Genomic DNA, 26671 nt, shown 5'->3' on the forward strand with positions numbered 1-26671 from the left:
GGGGCAGAGCGGGCAATGGCAGAGGTTTTGGCGTGGTGGGCCAGTAATGGAGAGCGGTCGAGGCAAGTGATATTTAATTAAGGGCCCCATCAAGAACACAAGGACATGAACACTTATGAACAGTTGAACTTGTCTCTTCATTTACCTTCTTTTATTTAGTCAAAGAAGTATTGGTTCCTTGTCACTGGAGATAACTGGCACTACTAATTTATTCTTCTCCCACCATGACCGATATTAATTCATGTCATAGATATTTTATCAACTGAAGATGAACTGAGGACCATCAATTAATATACAGTATTTTCTGCACTATAATTCATACCCAACAGCCTTCATTTTCTTCAAAAAATAAAATGACCCTGCACTTTATAATCCAGCGTGCCCTATCTGAAGTAATACATGTCTTGCAACTGCTGTCAGCTGCCGTCCAGCTGTTGAATTCCAACACTGAAGACGGAGAATTTGAGTGATTTGTGAATGAGAAATAGACAAATAAAGTGTGTTTTACGAGTTTCTGACTATCTGGGTGTTTTGTTGACATACCCTTTCGTGTAGCCCCGTTTAATGGATGCATAACGTAACCCCAGCTTCTACTGTAGCGCCTTACAATATGCTGTGCCTTATATGTGGAAAACGTTGAAAACTATGTCATTCATTGAAGGTGCTTCGTATAATCCGGTGCGCTTCAAATTGCGGAAAATACGGTATGTATACTGTAATTTCCTGGAATTCAAGGATTATTGCCGAGTAAAGGAGATAAACCATACTTGCTTTCACTTGCTGTTATGATCTGGACCATATGTTGCATTGGTAAATTCATAATACAGGAAGTACTGTATATAAATATCTGTGTGCCCTGCGATTGACTGGCAAGCTATTAAGTGTATACCTTGGCTATTGCCTGAAGACAGCTGGGATAAGCTCCAGTGCCCGCCGTGACCCTGGTGAGCAATAACCGGATCCGAAGATGAATGAATGAATAGTTGTCATAATCACATAGCCAAGGGTGCTGATTTGTTGAGTCACTGACTTACTTTTTTTGAACAACTATTTCAATTGAGTTGAAAAGTAGAAGAATAATGTTCATTCTTGCTCAAACTGATGCAATGCTAGAGGAGACATCACATCAAATAATTCCATTACAATCATATATTCCGTGACACTCTGACACTCTTAACATCATATATTCTATGCAGGCCCAGTAGCTTAAATACAAAATTCTCGTTAATATTGTGCTTGAGGAATATAAATCAAGCATCCACTCATTTTTATCTATGTCAGGTGGCATCCATTTAGACTAAAAATGACATCACAGTTACTCTGAGCTCAGGTAACGATCCATCAAGGCTCAGCCTCTGAATGTCACATGACCACTCAGAAAATAACCCCTTGTTCCTAAGGTCGGCGATGTGGCTTTATGGTCTCAGCCAAGTTGGGCTCGCATGGCACTGTTGCAGAAATAAATATCCCACACACCAAACTAACTATAAAAACTATCTGGTTACATGTCAGATGAAAATGTGTATACAACACACTAATCCTGTCATGATTTGATCACACAGCACTACTTTGATAGGGAAGGGGCCTCTCGTACATGCTGCGACAGTGGAGTAGAATGCTCACCTCGGATTCTGAGCATCCACCTTAGCAAATATATTCATTTTATTAATTGGAAACGAGATCAGAGAGGTATAAGGTGCAATCAAAAATGGAACTGTTAAGGGTGGTGCTTATTGACACAGCAGTTTTATACAATTCACTCCGAGGCCTGTTTAGTTCTGGGGTTCAGTGCCCATCCCAATTTCACTATATCCATCACAATGCCATTTTTTCACCGGTATGATTTATATTCCCGAAAATACGGCACTTGGAGTTTAGCAATGACCGGGATGTATTTATATAACATTATGAAGGAATGTGACGATTCCTCTTTTCATGTTTACGCTTTAATTTCCCAGCCTATTCTAAAATGAACACCTGCATTTTTATATGCGTGTCATGTCAGTACACCCGCTGAATTACAAACACCCAATATACATCCATCCAGACACATTCAAAAACTGTGGACTCATGAAATTCTGTATATACTGCATTCTGTTCCATATGACCATATGCTGCGCTTGTAAATAAAAACAAGCATTGCATGATCAAATTTAGCAGTGTGACAGCAGCAAAGTTGTGGTTAGTTTGACTCTGCCGTTAATTCCTGGACAGGAGTTAATTCATCTGACAAGTAAAGAATTAACTCTGCCTTCAAAATATGTGTCTGGATTGGTTGAGAGATGTAAAGAGTGCAGTTTTTACTCGCCGTTGTTGGCCTATGGGGTGCTTTTTTTGTTGCGGACTGACAAGGGACTCTATAATGAAGCTGTAATCCAATAATGTCTGAATCAGTGGCACCCGTCTTTCACCTTTCCCCTTTTTCTGCTCTTTACCCCCACCAGTGACACGGCATTATTAGGCTGGCGAGGCAGTATTTCTGGGCCGGTGCTATGTCATGCACACGTCCGTCTTGGCCCCAAACTACCACGGCGGTAGTGTGGTCAGAGGTTCGAGCATTCAGTATGGGGAAGCAAGAAATCTCAAAGCTTGATCGCAGCAGTGATTATGTTGAAAGGCCCCCCGAGCACCGTTGTTTTTACTGCACTTTTTCCTTCCTCGTGCCCACAGTTGCCAGTGTCTTGGCTCCAAATTCAGCCCTTCATTTCATCCCCTGATGATTATTTTTTTCCTGATAAACTTCAAAGCAAAAGTGATGATGGGCTCCCTCTTGGCTCTAAACAAAGAGTGGCATGCACAGTAAGACTTATGTTGATTCAAGACAGAGCTTTGTTGTCAATGTTGGGAATTTTATGGTCTATTTTCCTACCAGTCTCATATGTGCTTCGATGTGCGCTCAAGAAGCATATCCGTATTAAAGGTTTCTCATCAGTAATTCCAGATTTGTACGAGGTTGTTTTGACAGTTTTTAATATTTGGTATTTCAGATAGCTCTTAAGTATCAATTCAAATCCTCTTTAATTACTATCGTTGAGAAGATGGCATTTAAAAGTTTGGTTGAGATTGTCAGTTTGTTTTCATAGGATGGATTAATGAGATGTTTTTTATCCATGTCTTAGCGGGAGGCTTAAGTGAATACATCACTTGTTTTAGGCTAAAGTTGCAGTTAATGTTTTGAAATACATTGTTCTTATTAATGAGGTCAACTGAAGCATGCATATTGTAAACCACATACAGACACAATGGAAAATGTACACCCTTTTGTAAGGGAAAATGTGAAAAACCATCATTCAAATAATATTTTCATATCATTAAGCAAAAACACATTTTATCCATTTACACTTAATAAAATAAAGACAGTATGTGCTTTATTTATCTATTTCATCAACCTGGTCTTTAACAACAGTATGATTTCCTGAGGGGAAGTAATTGAATGAAATGCAGGAAACCATGAGGAAGCCCGAGACTCATGTCTTTTCCTGCTCAGTAAATAGTATGTGCGCCTCCTTTCATTTCTTCCTCTTCTGAATGAGCCCTGCACCTTTTACAATAACGTCGGGAGATGAACTGTACTTACACAGGAAATCTTCATCCTTTTCCTAATTGACCAAACTGTCTTCAGCCTGTTAAAGCAAACACAATTTTTGGTTTAAAGTAGTTCAGAGGAAGCCCCACATAGGATTGATTGACAAACAGCAAATGCGGAACCGCTTAAATACATCTTTGAAACACAAGCACACAGTTCACAATTGGCACACATCAGGTTGATAAGATGCCTTTTGATGAAAATAGTCAAGTCAGCAATGGAGGGCGTACGACAGACGCCATTGTATGTCTTGTTTTCTTCTAGCTAACCCCGCTTCGCAGAGACATCCTCATTTTTCTGTTTGGAATACATGCGTGACTCGCAGCCAGACGGTGTTACTTAAGTTGTCATCTGAGAAGCCTGCCGGGGGAAAGTTGTTTTGTCCTTGAGAACAGACCATAAGCCCGTTTGAGCCGCTCTGCATTCTGTGATGATTGGTAATGTAGTTGAGATTTAGCTTATGTCTACTACCGGCGCATCTCTTTTTCAATTAATTTCAAATTAAATTCAAATTATTATTATTATATTATTATTTCATATTGTATTTTATATTATTATAATATTATTTTATATTTTATTTTATTATTATTATTATTAATTAAATTCAAATTTTGCCGTAACATTTAAATTCACATTTTACATTATTGAGACATAAACTTCCCTTGAAGCACATTCAGAATAGCTGCATTTCATTATTGGGTCAAATGACATGGCCAAATTTGGTGCTTATTATTGCAAGTGATCTTTGGTTTGCTCCAAGATTAAGGCAGAACTAATCAGGTTATCGCTGCAGATTTTCTCAGATTAATTCCAGGAGCTCAATCTGACTGGTCTGGCCTTCTCCCCAGTGTCAACCAGTGTCTGCCTTACCTAGGATTTAACAGCACATGAAAATGAAATGAGATCAGACCCTGTGATAAATCCGGATGGAAACAATCTGTTCGACACAATAAAATGCACATACAGCATCCTCTCCTTCGTCAAAGTCTCACTCCCCCCTCTGAGATAAATTGATTTCAGTCGTTCCACCGGTGAACAGGGGAGTAGTCCTATGGAATTGTGCTCTATTCTGTCACTTTGGAAATAAATTTTCCATATTATCGTTCTTGCATCTAATGGTGTCTGATGTGTTTTTATCGTCACTTATTTGCATTGTGTGTGGAAAAATTACAGCCGATATTGGATGTCTTCCCTTTTGTTGCACTCCATTTACCCTCTTGTGATATATTTATGGTCACAACCAACAAGGCAGCCAGGATTCACACTGTGTACACAAACTATGATCTTTCCTAGCCGGTGTCCCAGCAGAGTCAGCGACAAGTAATTTAGTGCCTGTTAAGTGATTTAGCGTCTGTTTTTTATAGGGCCCTAGCGGACCGCAGCAGACCCCCACCATCGCTCCGCTAGCCCATTTCCTTCCCTGCCTGTGGCATTTGTGCTGGCTTTTGAATTTCAATCAGCCCCGGACGCATTGTTGCGTTCACAGGAGGGGGATGGGAGAGAGTGGATCTTGGTTGTCTGAGCTACTTGTGGGTGTCAATCAAAAATCCACCGTGACCAATGGCTTGGTCATTGGAGGCTTGTTGATGTTTTCTCAAGTGAAGTCACACTTGAAGATGAAAACTCTCAAAATATCTCTGACCTTTTAGCTACTCATTGCAAGGGCCTAAAAAGTGATTTCATATCAGTAGTTATTGGCTCATTTTTGGTCTATGTGTGTGTTGTAAACAATTGTAAATGTTCATCTTTAGAACGGGGAAAAGAAGCAGAGCCCATTTCCTTGCTGGCATTATCAACAATAGACTGTGGTTATGACGGTGAAACACCAGTAAGAATATAATGCCATTTAGTAATCCTTATTTTACAATCACTTCATAGACAAATGGGAACTCCTTTGTGTTTACATTCAATTTCCGTAAGACCTGTTGTGGATGTCTGGCCAACCCATCGTCTTGTTGAGGTACAGTCACGGTATGTTTTTTGTGAAAATAGCAGACCAGGAATGAGGGAGACTTAAGAGGTGCAGCTAGAGGAACTGTCTTTGTCGATTACACACGCACTACAACCTTGACTGCCACATTAGATCTCTTTCTCCGCACACCAAACTCCCATCAATAATGTATACAGCGCTCAAGCTATTTTGCTCCCTATTTTTCCCTCCCCCTAGCTTTACCCCCTAGGTGTCCTATACAACCATGCACCTTCACTCTGTTGTGCCATACCCCGTTTCCCACACGCGCGCACACACACACGCACGCGCGCGCGCACACACACACACACACACACACGCACACAGATTTTTTTTCAGTTGTGAGACTGCTCGTCGGGAGCCATGGCGGGTGTGCATATATCACCGTGGTGTTGTCCACTCCCTCCCAAATAGTCATCACCTGTCGGCAAAAGAGGCGGTGTTGAATAGTTTAATGTGTCTGTGTCATTGCTATGTTGCTGGCTGTTATCTGTGTTTAGAGGAGGACTTAAGGTTGTTTTGCCTCCCCTGACACAAACCTGCGAACGGTGACGAATGAATGACAAGTTCAGAGGAGACCGTGAGATTAAAAAGATGTCTTCGAGCTATTGTTGATTGCCTTCTGCGTACAGAGTAGGAAAAGCTGTGTTTTATTCATAACATTCTCCGTTTGATTGTCACTTTAACTTTGCATCCCTCATTTGATCCGAGAAAATATTAGGACAATGTGTACACTTGATATATGGATCTGCCCTTTATACTTTAAGTGCTCACTCCTCAAATGGGCAACATCAGTCACTTTTATGGAGTGTAGCAATATTTACCCGCTGTCCATTTAGAATAATCATATGTCATTCATAAGGACCCTACTAAGATGTCTCGGTTCTGGCCTCACTCTAGTAAGATGTACAAGAGAAATATGTACGAGCTGACATGTATTCATCAATTCATGATTTGCAGCTACGTAATGTGACAAGCAACATCATGTGACATTTGTGAACACACGTATGGGTTGGTTCTGGATTATGTCATAAACCTGTACATTTTGCGTTTGAAACACACTAATGTCATACTAATCCTCCCGTCGTAAGTGAAACGTGAAAAAAATAAAACTAATGGATAAGCAAAACGGGTGAACAGCCTATGAGGAGACTTACTTGAGCCTTATTTCTACAAGGCAGTTTAAATCACTTCAATGCATCATGATTTGATTTGGAAGTATCGTCATACCGGTTTACAACCAAAATACGTTCCAGAAGGTTGCCCGAAAAATGATTTGTCTGAAATCCATAACTATTTGATTAGTCCATGATTAGGGGCTATATAATACACTCTGGAGAAGCAAACCAAAAAAAATTGAAATTTGTGACAACAAACATGAGCGAACGCTGGTGCGAATGTCTGCTGCTTCTCACCCACAGAAAATGTTTATGTTCTTATTCTGTGATTGAAAAGTGTCCTTGAGAGTTTAGAAAAGCGCTTAAAAATGAAATTTGTTTTTATTATTATATGTGCTCAATTAAGGTGTAAGGAAGCTGAAAGGAGGTGAGTGGTGTTTTCGGGTTTGCAGTCGTAATCTGAGCAGTAGAAATCGTGAAATTTCTGTTCGGAAACCAATTTGGTCGAGAGCAGAGACGTTCGAATACCGTGGTACGACTCTATCAATTCTCATGTTTCCATCACTCAGTGTGGCATTGGGATGGTGGTAGGAGTGTCAGATGTGCAAATAATCTGAGGTATAATTGTAAAATGGTTCAGTAGAACCAACCTATAAATACATCAATCACAGATAAAAGAATGTGGCACATCAACCGATGGTCATCAATTAGTATTACGGTATGGTATTTTCTCAGCTTTACATGTTTCCATCACCATAATTTGGGGATAATAAAAATAAAAGGCACACATAATTTCATATGTTGGTATGAATCGGATATCTACACACGGATATCTACAAGCACCATGAACACATCTGATTTACATATTACACATATGTTATGGTATGATGAACCTTTACATTGTACATTCATTCTTTTAATCCGCATGTAATGTAAATAAAAAAAAGAACAAAAGCTTGTGGCCAGGTATCAAGGGGTCTAAGAGTACTATTTGCATGTGAAAACGGCAGAAACATGACCAATATCAAAAATTTCCCCTTGAGTGAAAAAACGGCTTTTTTGAATTACTAAAATTGTATTTAATGAAGCGATTGCACAAAACAAACTCATCTATATCCAAATACATTTTTCGAAGCAGACTTAACATCTAAATACAGATGATTTTATTTTGTGCAACCACTTGACAAGATAAAATTGAGACTATTCAGCTCAATTTTTGTCTATGTGTGAGTAGGGGCATTTCAACACAGAATCGCATCTTACATGTTTTACCAATGTCATGCAGCCATAATGTTGTAGCTCCTTAAAGTGGCACGGATAAAGCAGCATGAATAAAACACAAGCGGAGAAATCACATTTGCTCTCCTGTAGGATTATGTTGATGTACACTTAAACTGTCGATTTCCATCGCTCTATCTGCGAGCTCATTAAGTACACTAGTTTAAAGCTGCTGCTCAGTGTGACAGCATATTCACTGAAGTCATGGCTGCCTGGTGCAAGAGATGTGACTTAATGTTCACCTCGAACCAGTCGTAGAACCGGAGCATATCTCTATTGAGAAAACACAAGTATCTAACTGATTCATAATGGAGAATCTTTTTCAGCAGGGATTTATAGTAATGAAGCGGGAAAACTAGTCTGCTCATACGTCAGACAAAATATGACATTATAAGAGGACACCGAAATATAAGGTTTCAGATTTTATATGCCAGGAAAAGCCTCAGATGGAATTTATTTGCTTTTCTTCATGGAAATGTCCCACCACCATACCAGAGACTAATCTACCTGTCTTTCTGTCATCCTATTGATCGAACTAATGCTAATTAATACGTACAAAAGGGCATTGGGCGAAAGAAGGGAAACAATTGGCCACCATTAAAGAACAACCAACACTGCCACAAATAAGCTCGAAACTGGGGAGATTCAGAAAGTCCCGCCACCTTGCTCGTGGCGGCACTTTGGGTCACAAACTGCCTTTTTCCAGAATCAAAACAATGGCTTCAGAGAGTTCAGCTCCGGAGAAGATGCTTTCTTGTTACTCATCCAGTTATGAATATGATTCAAATAGTTCTGAAAGGAAAGCATAAATGTTTGCAATCGATTAAAGAAGTCCTTCCGTATCAATTAGAGCCGTCTGAAAGTGATTAAACCGGTGAAGATCTGGACTCCGATGTAGCGCCCAGAAAATGCACAAGATGGCGCACAAGCTGTGTTTTGTCCTGTATATGAAGCCGCTAATAAGAGCCGTAAAGCCGCCCGTGATTGGTTAAAATCTGTGGTAGAAGACAGAGGGGTGGTTTTACGCACACACACAAAGGAGACCACCACAATTCGAACAAGCACACGAACATCAGAGATGTTGAGACGAGAGAGAACGCTCAGACAGCGCTATAGAGTAAAAAAAATGACACAGTCGAAAGTAGATGTTTGTCCGATCGGTTTGTCCACTAATATGGCGATTGCTCTCTTTCACCGGGTGAGCTCACAGTTAGCATGCAGTGTGTCTTCCTCCGCTGGTGCTCGACTGCTCTGCTCCGTTGGAAACGGGCTGATTTGTTTGCTGGGAATTTATGTAAACGTACACCTTCTTAATGCGTGTTACCGCAATTGGGTGCGACACGATTCACCATCGCGTTATTTATGTAGTTTTCCTTCTAATTTTGCGATCAACACAGTGTTTTCAGACGAAAAAAAGTACCCAAAATGCATTGCGTATCGCTTTCTCAGTCAGGGGCGTACCAAATGTGACGCCACTTCCGGCATTGTCGTCAACTCGAAAACAAGACTTCATGAATATCAGCGTGAGTCTTCAAACGTAAAATATAGCTATATGCAATGGAATCTTTGTAAAATGCGCTCAGTAGAAGTCATTTGAAGTGATTTGACAAATTATGGACGCAACTTGTCCGGAGGTGTCGGTTGTGTGAATGGAAAAAGGGGAAAGATTAATGAAACCCTAAGGTACCGTGTAGTCTTACAGCCAGCTTACCTTCTGTACCTCTCAAAAATACCAAACCGAAAAGTAACAGGGCATTTCCTAAAAGGGTGCCATCTAATATTCATATCTGCCGTGTCATATACCTGTATTCAGGAGGTGAGTTGGAGATGTTTGACCTTGCGAAAAAAAACCCTCTCAAAACAGTATTGATAATACTGTATTTGCAACTCCCTCTTTACTGGGTAAATGTTAACTTGCTATCATTTTACTGCGGCTCACCTTGCATTTCACTAGAAAAGTGTTTGTGGGGAATTTTGTTCTGAATAATTGGCGTCAAGTAAACCTCTCCAAAATATAGTCAGGAGGATTGTGCCTTTCCTTTGTTTGTCTTCCATTGCATTGCCTTTTGAGCTTAATTTACATTCATATTGAATTTGTTAGATGTCATATCCACCCGGATAATGTCAGGGGATACCGGTACGACTTATTGTTTTCTTTTTGGAGGCAGCTGAGCCCGCTCAACTGTATTTGTTCAAAGTGTTGAGATAAGGACACGCTCCTCCTCTGCGTAAATGTTTGATGAAACTGATATCTTAACATTGTCCTTTGTTCTTTTTGATAATGGATGCAATGCAATTGTGCTTTGACATCAAGTGGTAATATTTATTCACTGTCATTATTTAAAGTGAGAACTGAAGCTACCACGTTTTTTTCATCGTTCATTTCCTTTCACTCTCTGTTTTGAATCGATGAAAAGTCCCCCATCAAATTGCAACATTGCTCAAAGAAATATGTCAATAAAATACTTGTTCTACAAATTCAGTTAAGCTTTTAAGGAGATGAGTGTTAGTTTCATGCTACAATTGCACACACTGTGACCCTGCACGTATGCACCATAAATGTGTCACGCTTTGTACTAGACCTGTGCAATCATTTACTGCATGTCTACATAGCACGCCCCAACACTCTCAGGCTTTCTTTTAGTATACTGTAGTCTAGCAGGGTGCGAACATTCACCCCTTGCTGAAATTGTCAGTAATGTCAGAAATATTGTCGATTAATCAGCACAGCGCCTTGTCAACTGATGCAGGAAGCACAAGGGTCAGACCCGCCTTCCAATTACCATATGTCATCCTGGTAAAAAGCCCCGCGACACTCAGCTACAGGTCGCCATGGAGACCCTGGACATGGAGTGTGCGGCTGGGGGGCTCGGGGTTGGAAAGCGGTACAGGGAATCATTAGCAGACCATTCCATTGTAATTAATGGTGGTCCTATTGGCTAGAAATCGGGGCCCTGAAATAGACCGACACGTTCTCCACGAGCAGGTATCCCTGCGACAAGATATATGTTTGCTTGGCTGCAAGGTGGAGCATAGGTGGGGTTTTCAATTAATTGGAAAATGGTTGTATTTTTCTGCTATAACACTGGTGAAAATGGTGTATGGTGCAAACGTCAGAGATGGCCAAATAATTTTCATTTAGGGGAACACAATGTCCATGGAATAATCAGATTTCGACAGATTGTATGGCTTCGCAAGGGTACTCGTGTAGCTTCTTTTTAACATCTTTCATTCGTGCAATACCACTCACTGGTTGGTGTGTTTTTGACCATCGTAAAATAATCACTTGTCTAATCAAGTTTTCAACACTGCTCACGTCTCAAAAATACAGCTCACTGTATTGGCTTTGTAATCAAATCTGAGGTCTGCTCCCCCATTGGGGATTTTCAGTCTGCCAACCATTCACACAGCCATAGCCGCTTTGAAGTGCTGGCAGACCCTCCCCCTTCCCCCACACTCCGCCCCACTCAACGTTTCAAGCCGATAGCTCCTCTCCATCTTGCATGCCTAAATGTACACGTACACTCAGACATAAAAAGCAATTTCCTTGGGCAAATAAAAAAAAGCAAACGCATGGCTCACAGATGCCAATGTTTGAGCGCACACATTGGCCTACACAATACATGTTCCCAATGAAGACAACAAATAGTTGATGGTTAAGAGTGAGCAAACAAATGCTGCTCTTTCTTAGTTTCTATGCCTTCCTGCAGTGGGCTTCAGTATGTTCAGGGACAGAGCAGTTTTTTTCTCTTAGTAACTTGGATGAGCCACTGGCATATTACGACATTGCTGTGATTGCCCCACCCCTCACACGGATCTTTGTTTAATCTCTGTCACAGCCACTTAAAGCGTGTTGTGTCTAACATGCTAAAACATACATGGTTTATAGGCACACACACAGGAAGCAACCTTATCAGACCTTGCCGACGCCACAGCACCAATTAATTTAATTATGAACCAAATCCCATTACTCCCACTGCTCTTGTATTGCCATTGTCTCATACTCTAACACACCACCCACAGTCTCTACCCACAGTCTCTACCCACTGACTTCCATCTAATGATAGAGAAAAATCTCCTTTCACCATTCCTTCTACTTCACTCTGGGGTTGAGTCTGTGCTGACTGATCTGCTCCTGGAAAGAGCTGAGGAATGTGATGGATCGAGAGTTTGCCCAGTGAGGAAATAGCCAAGGGCGCTAAATTCATATAACTGATTTCATACATAAGGGAGATAGATCAATGTTATTTATATGATTAAAAGTATATTTAAAATCGTTTGAAAACAATGGCACTCCATAAATGAAATACAGCTTCCTAAAAATGCTAAGACAACACACAGGGCAAAACAAACAAACAAAAATGTTCTTTAAAAGCTCACACATAATAAGCATGAACGGATCTTCTTTTCCTTTCGGATTTTCCCATCAGGGGTCGCCAAAGCGAATCAGTGTCCTCCATCTGATCTAATAAGCATGAACAGATGTGTACGTTTTAACTTTGATTTCAAATCTTCTCCTCTTTCATCTAAAACTGCGTCATGCAACAAATTCCAGGTACTTCTTAAGATTGAATAACTGTGTCTTTCTATTGTCATATTATTTGTTACTGTATTTAGTTATTTGTTCTCTGACTCCAAGATGGCGCCGCGAGAGTTGGATGCCTTTCCAGCAGCTCCTGTATTTTATTTGTATATTTCCTTCTTTCCTTTCCTCTTCCTTTCATGACTTTGCTGCTGTGAAATTTAAATTTCTCCACTGCGAGACTAATAAAGGCTAATCCAATCCAAAACATTCACATTTGGATCTCCTTAAATTCTCCTTGTAGTCTCTTCCGTTTTTGTGTGACATTTCTGTGATTTAACCTTGTTTTTGGAGTCTGCACTTATTGACTTGAGTCTGCAGACCTCAGACCCTAACAGGGTTGATCTTCCAAAGCTCAATTTGTGACTGATTTCTGGAATTAAATTAGATTGTGATAGATATGCTGCTTAAGAGAACTTTAATTTGTGTTCTATATCTGACTGTGAGTCATCGTAATTAGACTTTAGACTTGGACTATTACGTTCTCATTTGTTTCTTCTGGTCAGAACCTGAGCTGCAGCATTGCCAATGAGCTGCTGCTTTTTGATGATGCTCTGTTGAGGGAGTTCAGTCGGAAGACCCTTCCAATTGTCAAATCTGCTAAAGATAAAATCAGTGATTAGCTTCTCATGGGTTGCTTAGAGCAGGCAGCCCTCTCACTCTGAAAATAATGAATTTTTCCGCCAGCAGAAAGCTCTCTTAGGGATTGATTTGATAGGACTGCGGAATCTCAAAGTGGTCGGTATGAATGAAAAATATATCATGATGTTAGTATCGAAATAAAACGTCTGTGTAAGCTCTCAGTCGTACAGGAGTGGTCCATTGATGAAAATGTTTCTTCAGCCGTCATCTGTACTTCTTTGAAGGTGTTGGACGTCCAAGAGGCTTCGTCAGCGAACTAAAATTTTGCTGGTAGCTCTGGCCCTACATATACACACACACACACACACACACATATATATATATATATATATATATATATCTCAAAGTCAGCTTTATTGTCAAATATGCTAATATGCATGACATACAGCACAGATGAAATAAAGGAGGATAATATAAAGGAGAGGAGTAGCAGTACACTACATTGCTGGGGTTTCTGAAACCTGCAACACAAAATTCCTACCTATTTCAAACCGATCAACACTTGAAGACAAAAATTAGTGCATCCAAAAGATAGGCTCATTTCTCATCTCATTTTCCCGTACCGCTTATTCCTCATTAGGGTCGCGGGGGTTGCTGGAGCCTATCTCAGCTGTCTTCAGGCACGAGGCGGGGGACACCCTGAATTGGTTGCCAGCCAATCGCAGGGCACACAAAGACATACAACAGTCACTCTCACACTCACACCTAGGGACAATTTGGAGTGGTCAATCTGCCTGCCATGCATGTCTTTCGAGTGTGGGAGGAAACCGCAGAACCCGGAGAAAACCCACGCGGGTCAGGGGAGAACGTGCAAACTCCACACAGGGAGGCCGGAGCGCGACGATATTTGCACTGTGAAGCCGGCGTGCTAACCACTCGACTACCGGGCCGCCCCCAAAAAAAGAGAGGCTGCCAAATGAAAAACAAAGTAATGTAGTTTATTCAATACATTGTACAAATGAAGATTGTAAAGAGCAATACATTGGGGAGACTAAACAAATTCTCAAAAAAACATTGCAGGGATAATACTAGTGGGCCTCAATCTGCCGTACATATGCGCCTAAAAGCGAGCAACCATTCATTTGACAACAATGAAGTTAAAATCTTAGCAAAAGAAAATAGATGGTTTGAAAGGGGAGTAAAAGAAGCTATTTTCATCCATCCATCCATCTTCTGCCGCGGGGGCAGCAGCTTCAGTAGGGAATCCCGGACTTCCCTCTCCCCAGCCACTTCTTCTAGCTCGTCCTGCGGATCCCGAGGCGTTCCCAGGCCAGCTAGGAGACATAGTCTCTCCAGCGTGTTCTGGGTCATCCCCGGGGTTTCCTGCCAGTGGGGCATGCTCGGAACACCTCACCAGGGAGGCGTCCAGGGGGCATCCTGATCAGATGCCCGAGCCACCTCATCTGGCTCCTCTCTATGTGGAGGAGAAGCGGCTTGACTCTGAACCTCTCCCGAATGACCGAGCTTCTCACCTTATCTCTAAGGGAGAGCCCGGACACCCTACGGAGAAAACTCATTTCGGCCGCTTGTACCCGGGTTCTCGTTCTTTCGGTGACAACCCATAGCTCGTGGCCATAGATGAGGGTTGGGATGTAGATCGACCGGTAAATTGAGAGCTTTGCTTTTTGGCTCCTTCTTCACCACGACCGATCGTTACAAAGTCCGCTTCGCAGCAGACGCCGCACCGATCCGCCTGTCGACCTCTTGCTCCCTTACACCCTCATTCGTGAACAAGATTCCCAGATACTTAAACTTCTCCACTTGAGGCAAAATCTCCTCCCCGACCCGGAGAGGTCATTCCACCCTTTTCCGACTGAGAACCATTGTCTCAGATTTGGAGGTGCTGATTCTCATCCCAACCGCTTCACATTCGGCTGCGAAACGCTCGAGAGAGTTGGAGAGTTCCACTTGAAGGCCCCAACAGTACCACATCATCTGCAAGAAGCAGAGATGCTATACTGAGGCCACCAAAACGGAAACCTTCAACGCTTCGGCTGCTCACTGGAAACTATTCCGATTTACTGCTGGCAATGCGAACCAGACTCTGACATCGGTCGTATAGGGACCGAATGGCCCGTATCTCCAGGCCTGGCTCCAGGAAGGAGCCCCGGTGATCCGTGTCCGGGCAAGGAAAAACCAAGTCGATTTATGTTTCTCTTTGTCTGGTCCCTCACCATTTTAATAAAACAATAAAACCCTTCACTAAATCGCCATGGTGGTGTGGGGTTTAATTTGGATCGTGCTTACAACACACTCCTGAGATCGTTACCACATAGGCTTGGTAATGCTGAGGAGGTGATACCAGGGCAAATGGGGCTATCAGGCCAGTCGTAGACCATAATCAGTCAGGACAATAGAGACAATCAGTGTAGCAGCAGGTAATGGTCCTCTGCTCCCCCACCAACCTTAGGGCAGGGACCTATCATAGCAGAGGTCTGGCACTGCCACCTCTGGATAGTAGGGATGTATATAGGGCCAGAGCTACCAGCAAAAATTTAGTTCGCTGACGAAGTCTCTTGGATAAGAAGCGAAATATCAAAATAAAAGTAGTGTCTTTTTTTTTCTATGAAAAAAATACAAGGACGCAGAGAATCAAAAGGCGTTATTTAGATACTTCTATTTTTCCATTATAATAAATAACCTTGAACAAGAGGTCAATGCAACAATGAAAAAGTCAAATAAACTGGCCAAAATAAATAATATAAATAAATGCCCTTTTAAAGAGATGGTGCTGAGCAATGATGGGTGACATGGTTGAAAACTATTTTTCAAAATAAATATTTCATATCAGTCAATATTGACAATTCAAACTTTTTTTGCCATTTTCAAAACTTTTCTGTGCAAAGTACAATGTAAATACATAGTTTGCAGAGGATGCTCTCACAGAGCGCTATCGATAGTGACATTAACCATCATTCAATGCAGACATACTGTTGACTAACCACCTTTGGACTACATTTTTGGTGGGCTCATTCTTGCCTTATTCCATTCATACTTTCGGAAATTCACTCTGACGTCCATTTGCTACTCTGAGAGCCAGTGTGTTTGGAGAGGTGCAGTGCACTTAGCTCCCCATTAAAGATGATGTATTGCCAGGGTTTGAGGGGTTGGAGGAAATATGTATTCCTTGGAAAATAAGTAACATTTCCCCTTAATAGTAAATGGAGAAGACTTATGTACCCATTTATTTACACCACATGGTGCCCAAAGCATTTTACAAAGCCCCACATTCATTATTTGAAAAAGTAGCTGCATTTCTCTAAATATTGAATAGTACAGTCCAATACAATACAATACAATACAATACAATACAATACATATTGATATAGTTCTTGTTTTTATGTCTCAGGTGGCTTGCACTTTCATTTTGCATTGTGCCCAATGGAAGAATTGTTTATGGTTATTGCAAACTTTAGTGATGTAGAAATGTGGCGAATAGTCACTGTTGCAAACATCCTGAATTATGGATGGGTGAATGAGAATGCTTCTTCTTCTTGAACTCGCTACTGAGACCATGGATATTGACTCGAGCAATTCTTGACTGTTTGGTGATGCTGTTATATTTGCCATATTAGATGTGTTTGTTCCGAGATCATTAAAACTTGACAACGATTGGCTTGTTCCAAACATCAGACACACAGCTATTATCCAAGCCAAATGTGGCTTTACCATAGAGACCATTCCAGGTCTTAAGGCTACATGTATAGATATCAATGCCAACGGCCACATGTCTGAAACATGAAAGTCTTGCTTTCTTTTTCTAAACGATTGTCAGCCCTTGTAGCATTTTCAAATAATTTGTCAGCTCCGCAATTTACAGATGGACATGCACATTCGTCTTTCTTCTACATCAAATCATTTGCAGGGTGTCATGAGGCTCACTGTCAAAAGAACATCAGTTATGATTCCATGTTCAATTTTAACACGACTCAACTGTGGGGTTATTGACGGGTGTATTTTGATCGTTCGTCCCTGATTCATTGCTTCTACGGGTGTTGATGGAAGAGGATGGTTAAATCATCAGGGAGCCAGGTGTAGAACAGAAAGTTGGTTTAATCTTGAAGAGAGCGGAGACATCGCGGCGTCAGCTAAGGAGGAAGCATGGCTAGAGAGAGAGAACTAGAAAGGGAGAGCATTTATACGTGGCGCACAGTGTGTGACGCGATAGGATGTGACGTAATGTAGATGCGACATCATGTAAAGGAAGGCAGGATATGACGTATCAGGAAGTCCAAACGTAAACCAAGATTCTAAAGCGATGTTTAGAGATGTTTGTATCGCATTATTAATTTATTAATTTATCAATCTATCAATTATTATTATTATTATTAATATACATTACAATGTATGGGGAAAGAGATGCCAATTTCACGGTAAGATCAGAGCATTCTCATCAAATGGTGAGTATAGTTTTTGCTTTTTTCAATGTTGCTGTGCCGTTGACCATTTTGTGTTTGGGAGCCTTTTATTGAGCGAGTTGCTTGTTCTGTAGCCACAAAGGAACTTAAGTCCTCTTGTGCCGGTCCCAAGCCCGGATAAATACAGAGGGTTGTGTCAGGAAGGGCATCCGACGTAAAAGCTTGGCCAAAACAAACATGCGGATCAAACCTCTAAAGATGGAGGACATTGATTTGCTGTGGCGACCCCTTGAAGGGAAAAGCCGAAAGGAATAGAAGAAGAAGAAGAAGAGTATCGCGAATTACCCCAACAGTTATGTCTGTAACTGTTATAGGAAGTGGACTTGCACTATGAATTACCGCCTAAACAAAATACCAGTACCAGTGACGTCACACCGCCTGATCCGAATCTGCACATTTTGTTTAAATTTTTGATCCGATGGTCGAATTATAACCCATCCGTGCACAGCGCTTCTTGACTATCTTCACATCTCAACTCTTCCGGAATATTGTCCTGCTTATAATTCTCAACATGAATAAGTGCACCACATTTAATTGAATTTGTTACAGTTGATATGAGTACATGCAGTTGTGCATTTTAATGTTTAGATATAAGCCTCGGGCTTCATTTTCTTTCCAAGAGAGGCTTTTTGTGCCTATGAATGTTCCGTTTTAGAATTAGGGCTGCAACTAATGATTATTTTATTAATGTGTTGATTCTTGAATTTAATTATTTGATGAACCACATTTAAAAAAAAATCCAGCCCCTAACTTTAAAAAAAATGACATTTTATTTTGGCAGTGCGGAAAAGTATACAGTGGGGCCTTGGCTTACGAACTTAATTGGTTCCCGGACAGAGTATGTAAGGCGAAAAGTGTGTATCCCAAAAATGTATTTCCCATATGAAACCATTAAAATGAGAAAAATCCGTTCCCAGGTCTCCATAAAACATAATTTTCTACTTTCTAATTTTCTAAACCTTAAAACTACACAAAATATACCTTATTTTATGTGTTATAAATGTGCTATAGTATTATGATTAAAGAAATAAACTGTACTCTACAATAAAGTCATTTTATTTACCTTTGTGATGGTCGTTAATGGCTTGATGGAATGGAGTGTCCGGTTTCCTCAGCATTAAACACTTGATGAGGAACATAGGCTTCTTTCACCATCTTGAGAAATGATCACTTGTCGGTGCTTTCACTGTGATAATTGTATCTAGTTCTTCATCAATTGTGATCTGTTTAGCTGGGTTGATAACCTTTTGCATCAAGTGTACAGATGACTTGTGCGGGTTATTTGTGGAGCCTGATTGATGGGATGTTTTAACTGTTTTCGATCCATTTTCTCACTATTCTCACACTCTCACACTTTTGTTTTTTGTTTCAAGTTCTGTCATCTCCCTTTCGTGTGTGTGTTTTCTCACTCTCTCTCTGTCAGCCTGTCTCTTTAATGTTTAACCCGACCCCCCACTGCTGGGTTCTTGACCAATCACGTGGCTTTTACCGAAGACGCCATTTTGTTTTTTGGAGAACGGCCTCACTCTCTTTCTGTCTGTAACCCCAGCCCCCACTGCTGCGTTCTTGACCAATCACATGGCTTTAACCGAAGACTGGGTGCGGGGAATAGAGGACAAAATCAGTGGCCACCATTTTCTTGTTAGGAGAACGGGCTCGTTCGCGAACGACACATCACTCATTGTGGCAGCTCCGTGTGTATCCCGAAAAATAGTTCGTATGCTAAGGTAAAATTTTCATAAATGTAACGTTCGTAAACCGAAAAGTTTGTAAGCCAAGGGGTTCCTAAACCGAGATTTCACTGTACTATGGTTGTGGCATGTCGATAGCAGAGGTGAATTTTGGTCATCTTTGTGCTGAACACTTTGAATTTGATAAGGTCAGGCATGCCAAAATAAGTCTTCTAGGACGAATATGCCGGCAGGATGAAAATTAAGAGTGAAAAAATTTGAGATGACAACGTGGAAGTTTTGACTTTGTCTACATGTCTACATGCACATGCAGTAAATATTCAGGTTCAGGTTAAAATGTAAATTTTTGCATTAAAATAACAATTTTTCAAGACCTACAGTATAGCAGTGGTTCTGAACTTGGATTCGATTGAACCATTGCGGTTAGGTGAGTTATCTCTGGGGTTCAACGGAACCTCTGCCATGGAGTATAAGATGTACAATGTTCAACATGTTAATTAGTTCGGACACTCCCGCCTGGCCATCACTGGCTGCAGATGATCACATGACAATGCTTGGCCAGAAACAAAGAGACTCAATTTGTTGCTGACCTGACAGAAAGACATGTAAGAAGTGTAATTATCTCTTGAAATTGTATTTACTTTTTTCCATTTTTAATAAATGTTGTTTTTATATCTTGACTTTGTAAAAGGTATACCGTATTTTTCGGATCAAAGTCGCAGTTTTTTTCATAGTTTGGTCGGGGGTGCGACTTATAAATCGGAGCAACTTGTATATGCTCATTTTTTATTACTGTATATCATTTCACATGTTATTTTCACATTAAACCGCAAGAGCGCAGAGAAGAGGAAGTGGCGCCTTGTCTACCTGCCGAGTTGGGGGAGTTATTTAAAAGTGACACGGAGGATGAAGATTTCCTTGGATTTGGTGATTTGGAGTAAAATCTGATATTTTGGTAAACTTTTTAACATGTTCTTTGTGCTAGAGTTATCTGAATAACTCTTGTAAAAGACTGTTCTGGGTTACCAAAAAGGAGGTGTGTCCATCGGAGTTGCGTAGAGCGAGAGCTGCGGTGTTATGTTGGAAAAAAAGAAGTGAAACAGAGCCTGATGTTCACTATTTTATTTTAATTTAATTAATTTATTTTAAATAGCTTTTCAAGATGACATGTATGTTGTTTGGTGTTGGATTTTATCAAATAAATTTTCCCCAAAAATGCGACTTATCCTCCAGTGCGACCTATATGTTTTTTTTCTTCTTAATTATGCATTTTTTGACTGGTGCGACCTATAATCCGGAGCGACGTATAATCCGAAAAATACGGTATATATTATTTTTCACTCATGAAGGGCTTGCTTTGAATGTGCATATTAAGTGGTTGGGTCGGTACCTCTAAAAATTTTTACGAAATATTCCTAGAGATCTATTGTCTTGTATTGTAAAACGGCAACTGACAGATATTGTAATGAAAATATGTGTCTTCTCCGCTTCCTAGTCTCGGCCATAAAGAAAACACACGTATTATCTCACACAAAAGAGGAATACAGCATCCATGTGCCAAGTGTGCTGCTGTTTTGCGTTGCGGAGTTTTGATATTATTGTTTTCTTCTGTTTGTGTTTATGTTGAGTTGTGCCCCAAACGTATGGCCTTATATAAATATACAGTATTTGTTGTCTGAGAGGACACGTCATCTGCACAATTATAAATCAATGCATTGTTCAAAGGAGGTAACCTGATACCATTTACATGACGTGATGTTTTGGTTAGAAAAGGCAAGCAATGTTGTTCATGTTTTTAAAACCTTAATAAGAACATTGTCCGGGTTTTGCAGATGTATACATGGCCTTTAAAAACCCAAATACTACAAATTGGCAAAGTGGGAGAAGGAGGCGAGACAGAGAAACTTTCTCAATGTGTTGCTCAGCTGAACCCGATGACAACATGCGCATTGTCGCATCGGTCGCCCAATGTGGAGCTCACCAATAAAACTTAGAGTGCAGCGTTTTAACAGCAGTTTATTCACAGTTCAGAAGCAGTCCAAATATGCTCAATTGATTCTTTCAGGTCTTTATGGCAGGTCAGCGAACATTAAGCTAAACAAAGTCATTGAGGAAAATTAACCATGGTTAGATAAAAAATGTGCAATTTAATGTTTGTCAACATCTTGACTACAAACAGTTTGGTTGAGAATTACATTGCACATTTCAATAAAACTGAGTGAATGTAGTTAAAAATGCCTTAATCTACCTGAGACTTAGTTTTGACCCTCTATTAAAACAAAACAAAACTAAACACATCAGTTATATAGTGTGTGTGCCTGTGCATGCGTGTATATGTGTGCTAGGGTGTGTGCGTTCGCAAGTGTGTGTCTGTGTGTTTATATGTGGGAGATACAAGACGTCTTTATTTATACAGTATAGAGCTTTCACAACAGCTGCAGCTGTAAGAAAGTGCTTTACGGAACAGTTATAAATAAAATACATGAAAAATACAGTAATTTAATAAAACACCTGAGATACGGACAGTCATGCAATCATAACCATATACCAGCCTTGTTGTTTGAAGCAGTTCAAGAAGGAAAAGGAGCGAATCAAACGGACCTTTCACTCGTTCATCAGAAACATCATGTCTGCTACAAGCTAAGTTTGGAAGTAAACAATAAACTGAAAAGAAAAAGATTGGTTCACTTCTCATGTCCCATGTAAAGCCACTTCAATTCCAAGCGCTGATTCTCAGTTCCAAATACGCATTCATCCTGCACGCCAAACCTCCAACAACCATCCATCCAGACTGTCCAACAGCCCCGTCATCTCAACTGAACACAAAAAGGGCTTGTAAAAAAACGCTACCCAGTACAGGTGTAAAAAACAAAAGCCCCCTGGGGCTGTCCAGTCAAATAGCGCAGACTTTCCTGCCCAACAGGGAACACACTTCTAATTATTAAAAATAATTCAACTATGATTTCACAGACCTTACCCAATTGACAGCATAAATGTAAGCCCCTGAACTGCAATGAAATTGACACGCCTTGGTTGGCGACCAGCGGTTTCTAATAAATAATTGTAATAATGTTCGTGATTCAGTTTTTTTTTCCTTTTTTCCTTGGTACCACAAGGAACAGTTGCAAGTAATCACACAGGAAGAAAAATACAGTAAAGTCTCGTTATATCGATATTCTCGGGAGTCGGAAAAAATATCGATATAACCGGACTATCGATATATCCGATCCTGCGGCATGTAAATTTTCTCCTTGCGTTCATAGAAATAGTATCGTAATAAGCAGTACTATCGATATAACGAGACTTTACTGTATGTCAAAAAAACATACATTTGAAATACATCAACTTATTGAATTGGATCATGAAGAGGCTAAGGGTTCCCAAGCCACCACATTATCTTTTGGCGGTAATGGCATAGACAGGAAGGGCTCTGTCTTGATTGAGGCAGATTTCTTTGTTGAATTTTTCTTTTCTTTTTTTAATCTTAATTTTTATTTATTTTATATTATAATACATTCTGTTCTTGCTGAGAGCTCAAACTCATTTATTTTGATAAGACAGCACAAGACTCCCTTGAGAATGGTCTTCACTCCGTCACTTTTTCTTGCTCTTCAAAAATGTAACAAACTCACACTGAAATTAGAATAAAAAGGCAATGCCAACATTAACTCATTTTTAATTGTCGTGCGTGTTCTACTAAACAGATTTTGAATTAGCTGGTAAGCAATAATACATGTAAACAGTGCATGAACAATGTCAGTGTCTCGATAATGGTTGACTGGGATTTCACCAGGAGCTGAAAAGGTTACATAGTGGCATTAACAGCACAACACCCTGTGCAAGGTGCTATCTTTTCTGTATCCCATCCCATAACCCCTTTTACCCTCCTGTTCCACACATGCCCCATGTTCTGTGCTGGTTAATTCTTCCTTGCAGGCATTTTTCTCAAACTCTGATTTATTTTCACTTCTCACTTCATCTCGGTCATTCCCCTTCTCAATAAAATGTAAGTGATCCGGTACATAAACATGCATGTGGGTTTTTACAGCTTTCACCCTTCCTTTGTGAGTTTTTAGCCCTAATTCTCTTGCTCCTTCAGTCTTACCCATCTTTGCCCATGGGGCTCCATAAATATCATTTCATCCTGCGGAGCCACTGACACGCTGCAAAGGGTCTACAATAAATAATTCACTCCCTTGGTGCAGGGCAGACAGACTCCCCTGCTTAGAAATTCAACAAACGTGTGTGCGTGTGCATGTGTGTGTGTGTGTGTGTGTGTGTGTGTGTGTGTGTGTGTGTGTGTGTGTGTGTGTGTGCGCGCGCGTGTGTGTGTGTGTGTGTGTGTGTGTGTATGCGCACGTGTGTGTGCATATGCATGCGTGTGCGTGCGTGTGTACGTAAAGGGTGGAGGGGTTTGTTGGTGAGATTTTGGTGTCGGTCAGCAACACTATTGGAAACAATGGGACATGTAATTAAAGGGATATAAAGTATTGACTCCTCACACTGGGCAGTGGTTGAGAAAACCAGTCTTGTCACAGTTGATTAGATTAATTTTGAAAACCCTTTGACATTCCTGACATCACGATGCTGCTTCTCATCAATCCAGCCTGCAACAACCCTAAAAGGTTTTGGGCTCTCCTTCCTACTCTCCCCTTTGCGCCTTCATCTCTGTATTGTTCCCAGCACGGAGAATTGGGTTGTTCACGGGCCATCAGCGATCATCAGAAAGTAGAGACTGCTTGATTTATTGATGACTGTTGGGAGTATCAGCGCAAATTATTTAATTCAGATACAAAGTCCTGCTACTTGAGGCGGAAGCCAAATTCAAGCAAGTCATCCCGAAAGTTAAGTCATTGTTCAAATGAGCTGTGATGGGAATTTATATTTTGTTCAAATTTCCTGAAGTATAAAAACATTAGGCAGGCAATATAGAAATGGCAAAGGTTAAAATATCTATCCATCCTGTTATTTGTTTGTATTCTTTCAGAAAATGAGTTGAGGCACCATTTTCAAGTCTCCATAGCTGGCATGTTTGACATTCCACTATCGACACCTGCTGAATATATTGCACAATACGATTTTTTTCCTTTAATAACCAAGTTCAACAAAATCTTAGGTCTTCCTTAAAAATAAATAACACACCGGGCACATATGTCACTATCTCGATACAATACCTATGGCAGTTGCACACAGATTTGTTATGACCGAATGTAATGTAATAACACCTGAAACATCCTGTGTTAAAAATCGTGACTAGTGAGGTAATGAACAAAAAGCAGAGAGTTTCATATATAGTGTGGGGGTTTTCCTTGTGGGCTGCACACGCTGCGGCCGCTAGTACAAAAATGAATTGCAGATATAAAGGAATCACTGTACTCTCGACACGGAGCAGGTCTAAATAAATGCGGCAATAAGAAGCGGCAACCAATGCAATCACTAATGTTTAGTATTTCATTGTAACTGCCCGCTTTGTGCTTATTCTAATGGAAGGAAGAGGGAGATATCATATTGGGTGAGATTTGCCTCAAGCTGCAACATCTAATTGTCCCTTCCAACAAAGCCATATTGAAATGATTTATTCATCTTCAAGCTCCAAACAATCCGCTATAATACGGTGCCAGAAAATTGGATCTTGACTGGTTACTCCCCTCTCGTGCACTGTCTGTCACGGAGAGGATCAGGGCTGTTACTGTTGACATCAGGATTTATGTTTAACTTGTATACGTAAGGCTTGAAGTCCTGCCAATGCAACTGCAGCAATAGGTGTGTCAGAGAGAAGACAATGACTTATCACTAAATTCTTAAATATTTAATGACAATCTCTTTTCCAAGAGCATGTGATAAAGAATAATAATTTAATAATTTATTTTTGGATCTTCAACTCCTGTTGCGTTTCAAAACAATTTGAGTCAGATTCTTCTACTCTATTTTATGGCGCGTTTACTCAAGTGCTATTTAGTAAAATTGTAGGTGTGTCTGAGACCTGCTTGAAGTGTAAATTCCGCCCAAGAATGGTGTCACGGTGCCTGGGGGCTCTGTCTGCAAACATCATTTGACACAACTCTGCTCGTGTTTTCTTTATTAGCGTTTTTTGCTTCAATTCATATTGATGCTTGAGCACGTTTACATTCCTAATAGAGATTAACAGCTGACTGTATTGTAAATATTGACTGTAAGATTGCTAACTGTACTGTAACATAACACCCCATTCAATAAGAATCAGGGTGTGCACGTTCTTGTAATCTTCAGTTGCCATTGTTCATTCAGGTCAAATATCGGCTTGAATCTTTGGCATGAGGAGAATTATAAGTAACAGCATTGTAATATAAATATGTATTTTTTTAAATCAAGGCTTCCACTCAGGTCAGACCTTTATCAATGAAAAACAACGTTTTTTTTATATGTTGCACAGTTTTTATAAAAAAAACATATATTACATATATTCACACATTCTCAAAGAAAAACTTTTGCGATAATTATTCAATTTGGAGATGGGGCAAAAAAACAGACATCAGTCTGTGGTGATGTGGATTCCAATTGCGAATGAGTGACTGATCAAAAATGTCGCCATGGTTTTGGATATGGGTAGAAGCGGTATATTGTTTTGACCTGAAGAGCTACCACTGCTAAGAGGATCAGTTTGATATGCATGCAGACCATCTATAAAGCGAATTTATAATGTGTTATTTACCACCAGCTAAGTGCAGGTCAACTCCAGGACGATGCTGGTGTAAGGCTACCAGGGTGAGCCTGTTACTATTTTAAAGAAAACATGACCCTGAATGAGTTGGCACAGCAGTCTTGGATACAGTGAATGGCCGGTCGTCTGTCTTGTTGCATTCAAACAGGGACCGCATGCAGTTTCACATTTATGTTGTGGTCTAAGCCCGGGGGGCTCATTGTAGGGAAGAAAGGTTCCCAAAATATAGTACCCCCCTCCCTCTCCGTCATCGGCTGCTGTTTGCATGTGACCTCAGTTGATCCGTCTGTAGTGAGAAGCTCAGCTCCCAAAGGCCTTGCTATTTGGCCTGGACTTAATCCTCAAAAAGGATTGTTCTAAGCCTTGACAAAGTAATGTGGCCTAAACAGATTGCACTGGTAGTCAATCTGTATTTGCTGTAATGTGACACTGCAAATCTGGGTGTGATTGCATTATCTTGGTAATTTCACAGACATGGTAGCGTACATTTGTGTTACTTATATCAGGGATGGCCATGTGGCCTGCAACCACACACTGGGTGTCCCCTTCATTACTCAGACCACTCCCCCACACCCACCCACAATATATACCCTGTATATATGCATTTTTACTGTATATATACAAAAAACATAATCACCCTGTTTTAAAGAAAGAAAAGACAATCTTCCATCATGTCAATCCATATGT

At 40.5% G+C, this 26671-nt stretch overlaps 1 protein-coding gene and 1 long non-coding RNA gene across 15 annotated transcripts in view; one reads left to right on the plus strand and one right to left on the minus strand.

Moving 5' to 3' along the window:
• The window catches only part of neo1a (neogenin 1a), a 175679-nt gene that overhangs the window by 16845 nt on the left and 132163 nt on the right, over positions 1-26671 (plus strand). The window lies entirely within an intron of this gene.
• The window catches only part of LOC148900423 (uncharacterized), a 46096-nt gene that overhangs the window by 3902 nt on the left and 15523 nt on the right, over positions 1-26671 (minus strand). The window contains exon 2 of the long non-coding RNA XR_016114451.1: positions 3578-3623. This is a non-coding gene — a long non-coding RNA (uncharacterized LOC148900423). The remainder of the gene's footprint in view (positions 1-3577; positions 3624-26671) is intronic.

The sequence above is a fragment of the Hippocampus bargibanti genome, linkage group LG03 (assembly GCF_051943395.1).
Source record: "Hippocampus bargibanti isolate YZ-2025 linkage group LG03, ASM5194339v1, whole genome shotgun sequence".
In the NCBI taxonomy this organism is placed as follows: domain Eukaryota; kingdom Metazoa; phylum Chordata; class Actinopteri; order Syngnathiformes; family Syngnathidae; genus Hippocampus; species Hippocampus bargibanti.